Source organism: Numida meleagris, chromosome 4, assembly GCF_002078875.1.
Source record: "Numida meleagris isolate 19003 breed g44 Domestic line chromosome 4, NumMel1.0, whole genome shotgun sequence".
Lineage (NCBI taxonomy): Eukaryota > Metazoa > Chordata > Aves > Galliformes > Numididae > Numida > Numida meleagris.
This window is the reverse complement of record NC_034412.1, coordinates 8,103,926-8,116,259: the sequence shown is the minus strand read 5'-3', so window position 1 is coordinate 8,116,259 and position 12,334 is coordinate 8,103,926. Positions and strand designations below refer to the sequence as shown.

General features: G+C 44.1%; 1 protein-coding gene across 1 annotated transcript in view; it reads right to left on the bottom strand.

The window, feature by feature from the left end:
- Positions 1-9,983, bottom strand: part of SENP5 (SUMO1/sentrin specific peptidase 5) — a 64,519-nt gene extending 54,536 nt beyond the window's left edge. The window contains exon 1 of the mRNA XM_021394662.1: positions 9,784-9,983. The gene's annotated coding sequence lies outside the window, so the exon portion shown is untranslated. The remainder of the gene's footprint in view (positions 1-9,783) is intronic.

Below are 12,334 nucleotides of genomic sequence, written 5' to 3'. Positions count from 1 at the left end.
AGGAGCAGCCTCGCACAATCTGTTTTCCCACTGAATTCCTCCATGGAAAGATGGGTCACAGGGCACACCTGCAGAATGCAGCCAGGCGTTTGGATCTGCACTGTACCCACGGCCTGTGCTCCAGCAGATGGTTGGCCAAAGGATTTCGTGTCCTTTTGTTTTATTTTGTTTTGAGTCGTGGTTTTTTGGTTTGTTTTTTGCTGAACACACAGGAGCAGAGCAAGCCCTCTTGCCAACACTGTAGTGAATGCAGAGCATTCAGCAATGAAGGGGTGACCTTGATTACTGTCTAATGAGTAGAAAGCAGTTGCTTTTCAGCACATAATGAGGCAGAAAAGTTCTGCTATGGTCTGCCAGATTTCTTGATGCTGCCCTGAGGAAGGCTGTCAAAGATGCTGTCTGCACAGTCTCTGCTTCAGGCACCAGTTGATCCTTGGTCCTTCCACACACATGGTATTGCTGCTACAGTGCAAGATGACTCTTAGAGAAGCCTATGTGTTTCTCTTTACATAACATGCTGTCCTTTAATTGGCAGCACAAAAGTTAGGGCAGCGCCACCTGATTTGTACTCTGGGATAGAATATGTCGATAGCTTTGCTTCAGATTCTTTCTTTTCTTTCTTACTTGAGTTAAAAATGATGGCTATATTCTGTAAGCAGAATTTGGCCCTCAGTGCTGAAAGCAATGGAGAAGGAATGGGCAGCCCTGTAAATAAGAAAGGAAAAAAATCTGGATCCACTAATATCAATAGAAAATATAACTCAGTGAGTTTTCCCCTTTTAGAATGCGATGCCTTTGGGAAGGAAACCAAAACAGGCTGGATTAGCTGGTATGAAGTCTTGTAAGATCAGCTGTGGCTTGGAAGGACAATATGATCATAGAGGTTCTACTGAGAATGGAGAAAAGTTACCGTGGGCATTGAATGTATCCATCAAGCCTTGGGATAAGGTAACACTGGTGGTACTGGCATCACCTGCTGGTAATTGCAAATGCTGAATTAAATCAGGTTGATGATGGAGAGGAGAATTGGTGCCTCATCACTACATAACAATAACCAGCACTAGCAAGAAGGCTAAAGTCCCTCCAGCATCCTTATCTGTGCCAGTAGCACACAGCTGTGTTCCACTGAATCTGCAGAGCAAACAGCCCCACTCAGGGTACAGCGTGTGTGAACAGGGGGAGCAAAGGAACAGAAATCGTGAACTGAGGGTAGCAGCGCAGAAACAGAATGAAAGAAGGAGATTCCACATTAATAAAAATATCCCGGGCACTTGCAGTGCCAAAATGTTTTTGGAGGTTAGGAGAAATGGAATCTGTCTTTGAAAGGGAGAAAATTCAGAGTGTTAGAAAGAAGAATGGGAGTCACAGATATGGAAGCCAAATGTACAGAGCCCGCCTGCAGTGGAGAGGGGTGTGCAAAAAGGAAGAAAAATTTTGTGCTCTCTGGAGCCCAGAAAGCTGCATCCTGCACTTCCATAAGGCGCTCTGCGTTCACTCTGAGCTCCCTTTCTCCTATTTCAGATTTTACCTGGAGAGGAAAATGTTCAGTTGTTAGCATTAAAAAAAAAACAAAAAAAACCCCTTTTAATTTTAAAAAGAAGAAACTTTTTTTTATAGTTGCATAATCAGTTAGATCTTGCCTGTGGTGTTTTGTCCGTGTACTAGGTTTCTTTAGGGATCCACTCACATCTGCATAATCATCTATTTTAATTATATGATGCCATAGGGTATGCAATACTGTATGGACGAGTGAAAAGGCAGGGAGGTGAAGGTGAGACAGAAAACAAAGCTGCCACATTTCCCTGAGCAGAACTGAGACTGTCACATGCAGTCTCATGTCTCATTCACAGGATGAGAGAGGGACATCTGCACAAATATCCCCCACGTAAGCTCCTTCAATCCCTGTGAGACAGACTCTCTCTCTTCTGTTCCAGATCTCAAACCCAGAATCTTTACCAGTCTCTTCCCAACCCTGTCCCTGCTTCGAAGCTAGACTGCAATCCGGTAGATCCCAGTTGAGTGGAGGTGACGCACAGAACCATGCTTGTTCATTCACATCAATCACAGAGGAATCCAGGATGAAGCTGGGGAGAGATCAGGGGAATTCGGCCTGTTTGCAGTCAGATCTCTGAGCAGCACATGCTGTTTATCATGCTAAGCCAGAGCCATGACTGCATCTCTTCCTGACAGATGCATCCTTTCTCTTCTCTTGCTTTTCACTGTCAGCAACAGTTACTCTCCCAGCACCTCTCCAGAGACCAGCACAGAGAGCAGCATGGGCAGTGGCAGCATACAGACATTAACAATTTTCCAATCATCTTACTTAAATGTTCTGACTCCTGTTAGCTTATGCGCATTTTTAATGATGGCTTTTTAGGTCTCTTTCTGGAGGTGAATCCCAGAAAATGGCAACATGAATGGAGCTGTGGGATCCAGTGGTGAGGTTGTCCCACTTGAGGGAAGAGAAGGATCTACCTAAAAGCAGAGCAAGGCACAGGGAGAAGTTTGCAAAAATGAAAATAACTCTAGCAGAAAGACAGTGACATGACAAAGCTAAAACAGCTGCCAAAAAGCTAATCTTTCCAAGGTTTGATTGTGTCAGCATAGCACACCCTAGTATTATAAGTCAGTTCCATGATATCTGGATTTGTAACGTTAGATGTTATGTTACAACCCGAGACAGGCTTGGCTGAAGAGGAGTTTCCAAGCCTGGAACTGCGCGGGCTCACACTCAGGAACAGGCTGAGACCATCCAGGTTTTGACTCCCCAGCACACGTGAACTTTGTCGTAAATCTAAGACAAAAGAGGCACAGGGCAGAACTAAGTTGCTTGAAAAAATACGTTGTGGGTAGCTTAAATCTTTGCAAAGAATGATTTAATGCTGCCAATGTGAAAAGATGATCCCGCAAAAGGGTAAAATATATTAAATTGTGCAAACAGCGCTAACTTGCTTCATAAATAAAATACTCTCCGCAATTACCAACAGACAGGATATGGATAAGCGGTTTTCAAGAGGAAAGCCCCTCTATCTCATTAAGCAGTTGCTTCACTCCTGCTTTTTTTCCATGTTCAACTCTTCACCTTTAATCTGCAATACCCAGCTATGCAGCACACACCAAGAATGCAAAGCTGACAAGCACAGGAGGGCCTCCCTTATCAGCTTGGGATAAAAGCAAGAGATGGGAAGGATGGATTGTCTGCCATTTTTCACTGCAGACTGGTAGATACCTTATGCCCATCACAAACATATCTGAAGGCCTGAAGGTTCCTTTATGTCTTAAGATTTGGAGGAATATTAGTAGAAAAACAACAGGTGAACTTCCACATAGGAAAGAAAGAAGTGCCACGGTATTCATACCAACATGCTGTTGCTGCCATGTGCAGCTGCTCCTCGCTGCGGGCTGAGCACACACAGTGCGGGGCAGACACAAACTAGCCAGCCCCCCCGCCCCACAGGGATGCCAGGAAAGGGTATCTGTAGGAAGGTGTGAAGTCGGCAGTAATAAACCAGCAGGGGAAGTTTCCTGCTAATCTCAGTGACTGCATTAGACCCTGTAGAAAGAGGATTTTAGTTTTTCCTGAGGACAGCAGGTAATACCCAAACACCGCTAAGCCACTGCGGCAGGTTTTTGCCTGCAAGAGGAGCACAGGCACTCCCAGGCCCACTCTGTTCCCTGCTGTCTGAATAAAGCTCCCAACGATAGCAAAGACAGCATGGTCAGAGCCATCCTTATCCTCTCCTCCCCGCTGTGATCACAGGGAGCTCCCGCTCCACCCCTCTGATGTGTTGGCAGCCTCTGTAATTTGGAGAAGCTGTGATTTATAGCTTGGACAGAGCCTGTACTTAGGGACTACAAAGGTAGGGCTGGCCTGACCAGTAGGGCCGTGTCATTGCTGGCCCTCTGTATTGATCAAATGAGTGATGGAAGTGAAGAATTCAATTGCATTTGCCTCCTGTGAGGATCGGCTAAGGGACAAGGGTGGGAGGAGGCAGGGTTTTAATTACCCCTCACACCCAGCACGCGCAGCCAGAAGCGTGGCGATGACACTCAGAACACTGCTGGGGAGAATCCCTGTCAGCCAGCTCCCTCCGCACCTCCTCTCCGAGTGAAAAAGGAAACAGAAACAAGAAGGAGGAAATATTCGGAATGCTTTGTCTTGCTTTAGTCACATACCGCATCCTTCTCCTCGCCTCGTCTCTAGGGGAGTGTTACAGCCGCGGGAACTGAGGAATGAAGGGAAGTTTACAGCTGCCTAAATCTAAGAGAGAAAAGTGTTTGTGGCACGCAGCATGTTGCAGCTCCCGCTATAAATTCACGGGCAGATTTCCAACAGTAACAGGGAGCTGAATCCAAACATGCTACTCAATGAATGGCTGGAACAACCTTTAGTCAGGCTCCTAATTGGTCTTTCCCTCTGTTTCAGCATTTGTCATATAAGGAAACCTACAGCGGTTCTGAAATGAGCTTTTCAAAGCAACGTTTAGGACATAATCAGGTCTCTTTGAAAAGGGACAGTTTTAAATTCAGTCATGAACATTTGATAGTATTGTCTGCCAAATTTAGCAAATGGTTTTAGTAGGGACCTGCATTTACCAAATTGCCACCTTCAAGACAAATACTTATAGGGAATGCCTAGACCTTATTCTGCTAATGAGGGCATGCCCCTCCTTTCCAAAACACCATTTCTTAAAACAGTGGTCCAATTTTTGCATTACAGCCACGACTGCCTTGTACTGACTGAGCAGCTGTCATTTAGATTCCTCCTATCAGCTCTGAATTCCCTTTCATGTAGGGTCTGTGTTATGTGATGGCAGCTGAGAGCAGTGACCTATGACTATGCTTGACTTCTTATCTCGTTGCATGTGGACTAACTTACAAATGCAGGTAATTAGTTAAAGATGTTTCGTGACAAATTAGACTAATGGAGTTGTAATGGTTAAATTAACGTCTTGAGGTCAGTTTTAAGGTCCCTCGTTAGGGGCGATAGTTCAAAATGCAAGCTGTCAGACTCTGGGAAGTATCCTGTTTATTTTAATAAAGTGCTTCTTTTGTATGTGAAAAGCCAAGGACGTAACTGCTGCGATAGGGCCTGATCCAAGGGAAACTATCTGGCTGGCAGTTTCTGGATAAGGCGGTCTCCCCATTCCTGCCCCCAAATTTTGTCCTGTAGGCGAGAGACATGGCGAAGCAGAGCAGCAAGTAGGAAGAAGGATCAAAGCACACAGCTTTGCACTGCTCCGAACGCTAATCTCTCACCCTCCCCTCGCACCTTTCAACTGAAAATCTCATCTGACATCTTTCTTCGGGGAGGAAGTTAATTTTGCAAAATCAAACAGTCCAACATAAATTAAACAGATAAATCATGTCCTGTTACCCGCATCCTTCCTCCAGGAGGAGCCTGCGAGGCTCTCCCTATAGGCTCTGCTAACAATAGAGCTGCTTGTTAACTCTCGCACAGTGCTAAGGACAAATGGGAAAGGAAGAGACGACAAAATGGAAAACATCACTCTGCAATTTTATCAATCCCTGGTGTCCCCATGTCTTGAGTGCTGCATGCAATGCTGGTCACGCCATCTTGGGGAGGTGAGTAGAGTTAAGAGAGGCAGCAAGAACATCGCAGGTACCAAATGACTTCTGAAACTGAAGAGATGTCATCGGAAAGGACTCAAACATTTATCAAACAGACAGCTAAACTTGGGTGTAACTGAGATATTTAACGAGGAGAATGGAGAAAGGAAACAGAATAATTACTCTTTGATCTCTGTAACAGCCAATGAAATTATCAGAGAGAGTGCCTAAAAATGGAAACATTTTTTACCCGGTGGGTAGTTGAATGTGGAGGCCACTGATGTGCAAGTGGACAAAGTCCAAAGGAACAGATGGGTTCAAAAAATTAGATAAATTCATGGGAATCCACCGACAGCCATTAAATACAGCAGTCCAGATGCAGTCTGGAGCTCAGGAATTGCCTCCATGCAGAGCACCAGAAGGTGGAAATATACACCAGAACAAGAATTCCTGTCTTTGTCTTCTCTTTTATGTTCTTTTCTTATCCTTCCAGCATGGCACTCATCGGCAGGACACCAGGCTGGGCAGGGCTTTGTTCTGACTCAACAGCATCTCTATCATCACCTGATCTTGAATCTCTCCTCATTGCAAACAGAAAACTAATTAGTCACAGATAAGCCTAAGTCCACTTCCCTTCAATGGCAGCCCTGACCTCTGATGGCCATCTAAGGGAACATTCTCCCACCCCAGGTTCCAGTAATAATGGGGGGCATCGGGTTCGTCCATGTACATACATGTGCACACACATGTGACTGGGATACATTGAGGTCCCTAATCACACAGCTTCCATTTTTAACTCAAAGCACACTTTGATCTTTCTTTTTCCAACATAAACACAAGCAGAGTACACAGTGAGACAGACAATCCCTGCTGAAACAAGCTGCTCTACTCCCTGCCTGGGCAGAGAACAAGACAGCAAATGACACAAGACAGCTGTTAGCTGTGCTGCTGAAACCACCGCCTTTGGATGCTGTGGCAAAAAGCACAGTGCAAGGACCTCTGCTGAGCAGAGCAACGCAGGTTTCTGTGTTCAGGTGTCACTCCAGAGTCAGCCCAAGCAGCTCTGGTAGGCACAGCACCTTCCCCTGCTGCTGCCTCTTGAAGCTGGGATCAGTCTTTGGGTACCTCACAGGACAGCAGTGTGTACCTCCCTGCATTTCAGGACTTCTAGAGGCTGAGGGAAGAGTTGATAATGGGGTCCCATGGGCGGTGTGCATTACCAACCCGCAGTACAGATGAAACAAATCTATTCCAGTTTCACTTGAGAGTGTTGGGCTGGATCTCGTGCTATGGCAGGTCCTATAGTCAGCTCTGGAGCTCCCAGCATATCAGCCAAAATGCTGTTGTCACTGCCCCTTTTCTCTGCCAGCCTCGAGGTCTCCTGTCAGTACCCAGCAGGGACTGCTGGGGTTGGAGAGGTTCCTTCCACCTCCTCCCAGGATACACACATGCAGAGTAACAAGGCAGTCCTTGGTGCTTAAAAGGAACGTGGAAATTAACATCTTAACACCAAAGGAAAATATAGTATAATACAGTTATTTTTCTTTTTCAGGATCAAAAACTGTAGTAATGGAAAATTCAGGTATTTACTATGGATATGAGATAGCATTTGTAAGATAACAAGAGGAATAATCTGACACAAACAGAAGTCCACTCGGTGTTTTGACTTTCTGTGTCTTTCATTTCCCTAATTCCTGGCACTTGTCATTCATTTCCTTTTCATATATGGATGAGGACAACATGACAGATGAAAATGCAACTATTTCCCTCCACAGTCAAAACCAGGATTCAAAATCTCATTAATAGAACATTCCAAATTCATTACATTGTGCATTCTTGTAAATATGCATGCACGCTATCTTTTTATATCATTTCATGTACATGAAATAGTAACAAGCAGTAAACATAAAAATATAAAATGAGAACCTGGTGTCATTACCACACTACAGGTTTTGTTCTTTATGGGAGCTTTTAGTGCTAATAGCTGCAGGGGCATTACACACAAAGCACTCGGAGTTTTGAGAAAACTAATTAAGTTCTGCTGGTTTCTGTTACAGAGAGGGGACTATTTGGACCTTGAGCTTAAGACAGAAATAAGGAATAACGATTTATCTTCGACATAGGAAAGAGCAAATACTTCCCATTAGTAGGATAGTAACAGCTGCTAACTCTGTAGAGCATATATGTATTACTTTGGAATTTCGGTAGGTAAGGAAGATATTTCAGCATCAAGTATCCTCATAGGACGCTTACTTAGCTGCATTTTGCAACATGATTGTAAAGTTCATGCTTGACCATTTTTTTGTCTCAGCATTATTATACAGAAGTGATAAAAGTGTGGAGCTGTCAAAATAAGTATTATGTAATACACATAACCGATAGATCTAACATAAAAAGAGGATAATATACCTAACATCCATCCTTAGTATTGCTTTGTGAGAAAACAGAATGCAAGGCTATTTGAGAGTTTGTCTTTTTTAGAATACTTATTTAATACAAGTTCTAAATGATAATAAAGTCCTATTTTGTTTGCTTCCACTGCTCAATTCTACAGATATTTCCTAAAATAACTTTGATGTTTCCATGTAAGGCAAGTCTAACGGAAGCCATGTAATCACAGAACTGTTGCTTGGAGGAGACCTCTAGAGATTCCCAGCCCTCCTCTTCTGAGCAGAACCACTGCCAGCACCAGGTTGGATTCAACCATGGCTCGGCACGGCCGCATCTTTAAAATGTCCAAAGATGGAGATTTCATGGGCTCTCTGAGTGTTCCAGTGCTATACCACTGTCATCATGAAGAAAACAAGAAAAACAGTTTATTAAGAGTTGTACTATCTCCTGAAGACTAATTAAGGTCAACCAAAGTTTAGTCTGATGAAAGAGACCCATCTTAACAGTCATGTCTCATTGTTAGCTCTCACAGATACAGCAAAACCCAATTACAGAACAGTATTTAACTGTCCTACTTCTATTTTGTCTCCAAATACCCAGTAACGTGGAATATTTCACTCTCACCAGTGACTATATCCTCACAATCACCCTCTGATGGTTATATATGGTTATATATGAATGAGAACTGAGGTGAACAGAAACTGCATATTCAGTTACAAAGGACATCCAAAACAAAGCCAGGACCTGCATGCAGATTTCCTATACACTGCTTCACTGTGTTAACCACGGGATCACATTGTTGTTACTTAGTCTTCCATTTGCACAACCTACCACAACCATAAGTTGTGAAAGGCTGGAAGAATCCTCTGCGGGCAGCATCAGTGATGAAACCAAAATTAAAAGGAAGTACAAAGGTAACAGATTTACCAGGATCTGAAATTTAGACTCTCTCTACAACCTGAGAAAGAGACGCGCTTGATAAGCACTGCAAGTATGGAGCTCACCCAGATCTCAGTCTGTTGCTATTTTGCACAGCCTTCACTGAGATGAATCCCATACTTCCTCCCAGAGAATATAAAGCTGGCTCTACTCACACACTGACTTCAGATTTCTGTAACATTTCAAAGATCCCATTGGAGCCTTCAGAAAGGGTTTGATCTTTAAGGCAGCATCTAAAAGTGACAGGCAGGTGATGGGCATGAAAATGCAGCAGTGGGGGTGGGTGGCAAGAAGCAGGATTCAGTGCAAATATTTACACGCCTCAAGTGAAGCAGTTGAAACATCATTCATGTTCTTACCTGAAGAGCAAAAGAACAGTCAGGTCTCCGTGCTCATTCGTTATTGTTTCATTTCCTATCATTGTTTTACTGCAGTGTTAGCTCATGGAGAAGCAGGAGGTGGTTTCCTGGATCCGGGATTTAGTCCTGACTGGGACCACTCAAGCCCCTGCGGTGGTACTATTCTGTACCTACAAACCCTCTTTGTGTTCTTCTTGAGAGAGATAGCAGGCAGATACTGGATCCCATTACTATCTCTAAGCACACAAGTCCCCTGTTAGTCAAGATCACACAGTGCCCCTTTTGCTGCAGCAATGTAAACATTTACCAAGAGAAGACAGAGAAATATGATCTGACACGCGAAGATTAAGCTGTATGGGTTTTTCACAGGAAGCCAAGTTCTTTAGCTGTCAGATAGAAGCCACAGAGTGATGCCTATTGTTTCTTAAAGAGTAATTACTTCTGATTGCTTCCGAGTACACTAATTTGTCTTAATACAGAATGACAGCATAACCCACGGTAGTGGATAACTGCATTACTTTACCTGTGTACAGGTTTTCTGGGGCTGGCAACTGCATCTACGCCGGGAGGAGCAGCACGTCCTCTCGCCAGGACATCGGCCCTCCACGTGGCAGCTCAGCCATGTAGGAGCCCAGGAACTCAGGGCCGGTCGGGCATGGGGCTGGCTGCAAGGGCAGCACCAGCACTTCTGACAGACCTGGAAGAGGAGTCCTCAGGCAGTTCCTAGGAAGGGAACAGATGAAAAGCAATAGGACTGCAACGGCCGATTTTCTAATCTGCTCTTATACTCTTATATTTTTATATGCATTATAAATACACCGCCACTATCTGAATCCCTTTGTGCACGTATGAAAAGCCTTTTGCTAATTTGATTGAAAGACATAAATTGCAGTATTTCAAGGGAGGCAGGGGCAGAGAGGAAAAACGTGCAATTTCACAGAACCGCTGGAAATGTCAGAACACACCCCAGCCTCCAATCTGAGCCCGAGTGATTTGCTGCATCACAACTTCACATGCGCGCTGCAGAGCAAGAGGAACCTCTGCACTAATCGAAGGACCCTGCTTTGTCAATCCTTTGCATTCTGTGTTGCAGTGAAGAAAGGAAGGCATAGAAATCCGGCAAACTGAAAGCTGAAAGAAACATTCAGGTTAGGCCGCTCAGGGTGTTTTGTTGCTTTTTTTTGTTTAACTTTTTGTTCCTATTTTATTTTCTTTCTTTCATTTAAAACTTCTGGTTTCCATTTTCTAAAACCTCACAGTAGAAAGCAGCTTCAATTGAAGTGAAAATATGAAGATTTCTGTTTCAAAAATGTCAAAACATCCTGTCATGTGAGTTCTGAAAAAGCAGCTGTGTGCATTGGCTGAATGAGGAGAGCGGTGGAAAAGAATCCCACTTTATGAACCATTTCAATTTTGACAAATGAGGATTTTTCCTAATGTTTCACCTGTCAGTGTGTCAGAGTCACACGCCACAGTCAGTACAGGTACCAACCAACCAGAATGTCAGCGTGCTGCGCTCCGTAAGCGCCCGAAGCACGGGAAGCAGAGAGAAGAGCACTGTGACCTTTGCAAAGACATTCCTGAGAACACCCCCCCCCACATGGGCGGACGCTCTGAGTGTCATCAAACCGAATTCCAGCTGCAGTCAGTACGAGCGCCTGTCCAGTGTACGGCATCCAGGGTACAACGTGCCAAAAGCAAACAGCATTTCAGAGTGACTTCAGTTATTTACCCTGAAAATACTGCTAGAAAAGCGAAGAATGTTGGCTGGGAGCCACCTGAAATCATAAAAGGACTCTCATGTATAATTTCTAGGAAGAATCCATTGATCTAATTCTATCTAACACAAGAAGCTGAGGTTCAGTTTTCCACGACGCTTTACAGAGTTTGCTGAATTTAAAAACAATGAAAATAAAAACCCAAATGCGTCCATTCCTTAAAATAACCCACTGAAAACAAAATTGTAGAAAAGTATTAAAAATAAATGTGTATTTCTTCGGGAAAGCAGTATTTCCAGATTTGAATTATGCACTGTGAAATAAAGGAACATAATAAATGTCTCTCTTCATTTGTGTGGGCTTCGTGATAAAAGGAACTGATAAACATGCCCAGATAAAGACACAAGCGTATGCCAGGGTTTGGAAGTTTTGTTTTGTGTTACAGAAGTAATAAAGTAATAAATCAGTATTAACATAAACACATGTACTCCTCCAATGGAGTTAATTGCTTTGTGTTATCAATAAAAACGTAACATTACGGATTGCATTTTCTTTTTTTAAATCAACCCTGGAGTCATTCTATCGATTTCAGCTGAGTTCCAGGAGATGGCTTATGCCCGCTGTGTCCATTTAAATACATAACTCTGGAAAGCACCTTTCAATAAGATCTGTGACACTGGTCACCATTATTCAGTGTTTCCAAATACATTCTTACCATAAACGTTATTTACCGGCTTCTTACACTGCAGTTTATCACAACCTTCATTACTCCCTATAGGAGTCGCACTAAATCATGCAGCTGACAGCTCAAGCGATCCAGCTCCCTGCCTGCTGGTGCTTCTGAAATAATCAAGGCCCAAACCGCCTGCTATAAAGCTTCCATTTAATCAGTGCTGACATGCACCTTAGATTGCACTTCGGGAGGTGCCAGGAGCACCTCGGGGCTCGGAGGCTTATCGCCCAGAGGACTGCTGGTGGGTCACAGCGATGAACCCAGCCGCCCGCAGGCTAGCAGGGGGAACAGCTTTCCCTACCAAATCCGCCTGCACTTTTACAGTTTTGATCCCAGCACCCCTGGGGTGAGCAATGGGAGGTAGGGGGATCACCTGCTTTTGCCACAAGTGAGCAACAAGAGCAAAAACCTCTTTGCAGGGCCATCCAGTGACACGCAGGACCAGCTGCCGCATCTGAGCCCACGTCAGTTCCTTGGACTGTCCCCATCAGAGGAGGGAAATTATACTTCTTCCGAGAAGAGCGGCGTCAGCAGAAACTAGTTTTCATCCAGACATAGTTTATGCAGCACAAGAAACTAGTTTGAAGTATATTGGCGAAAGATTACTGTTCTCCTGCCAATAT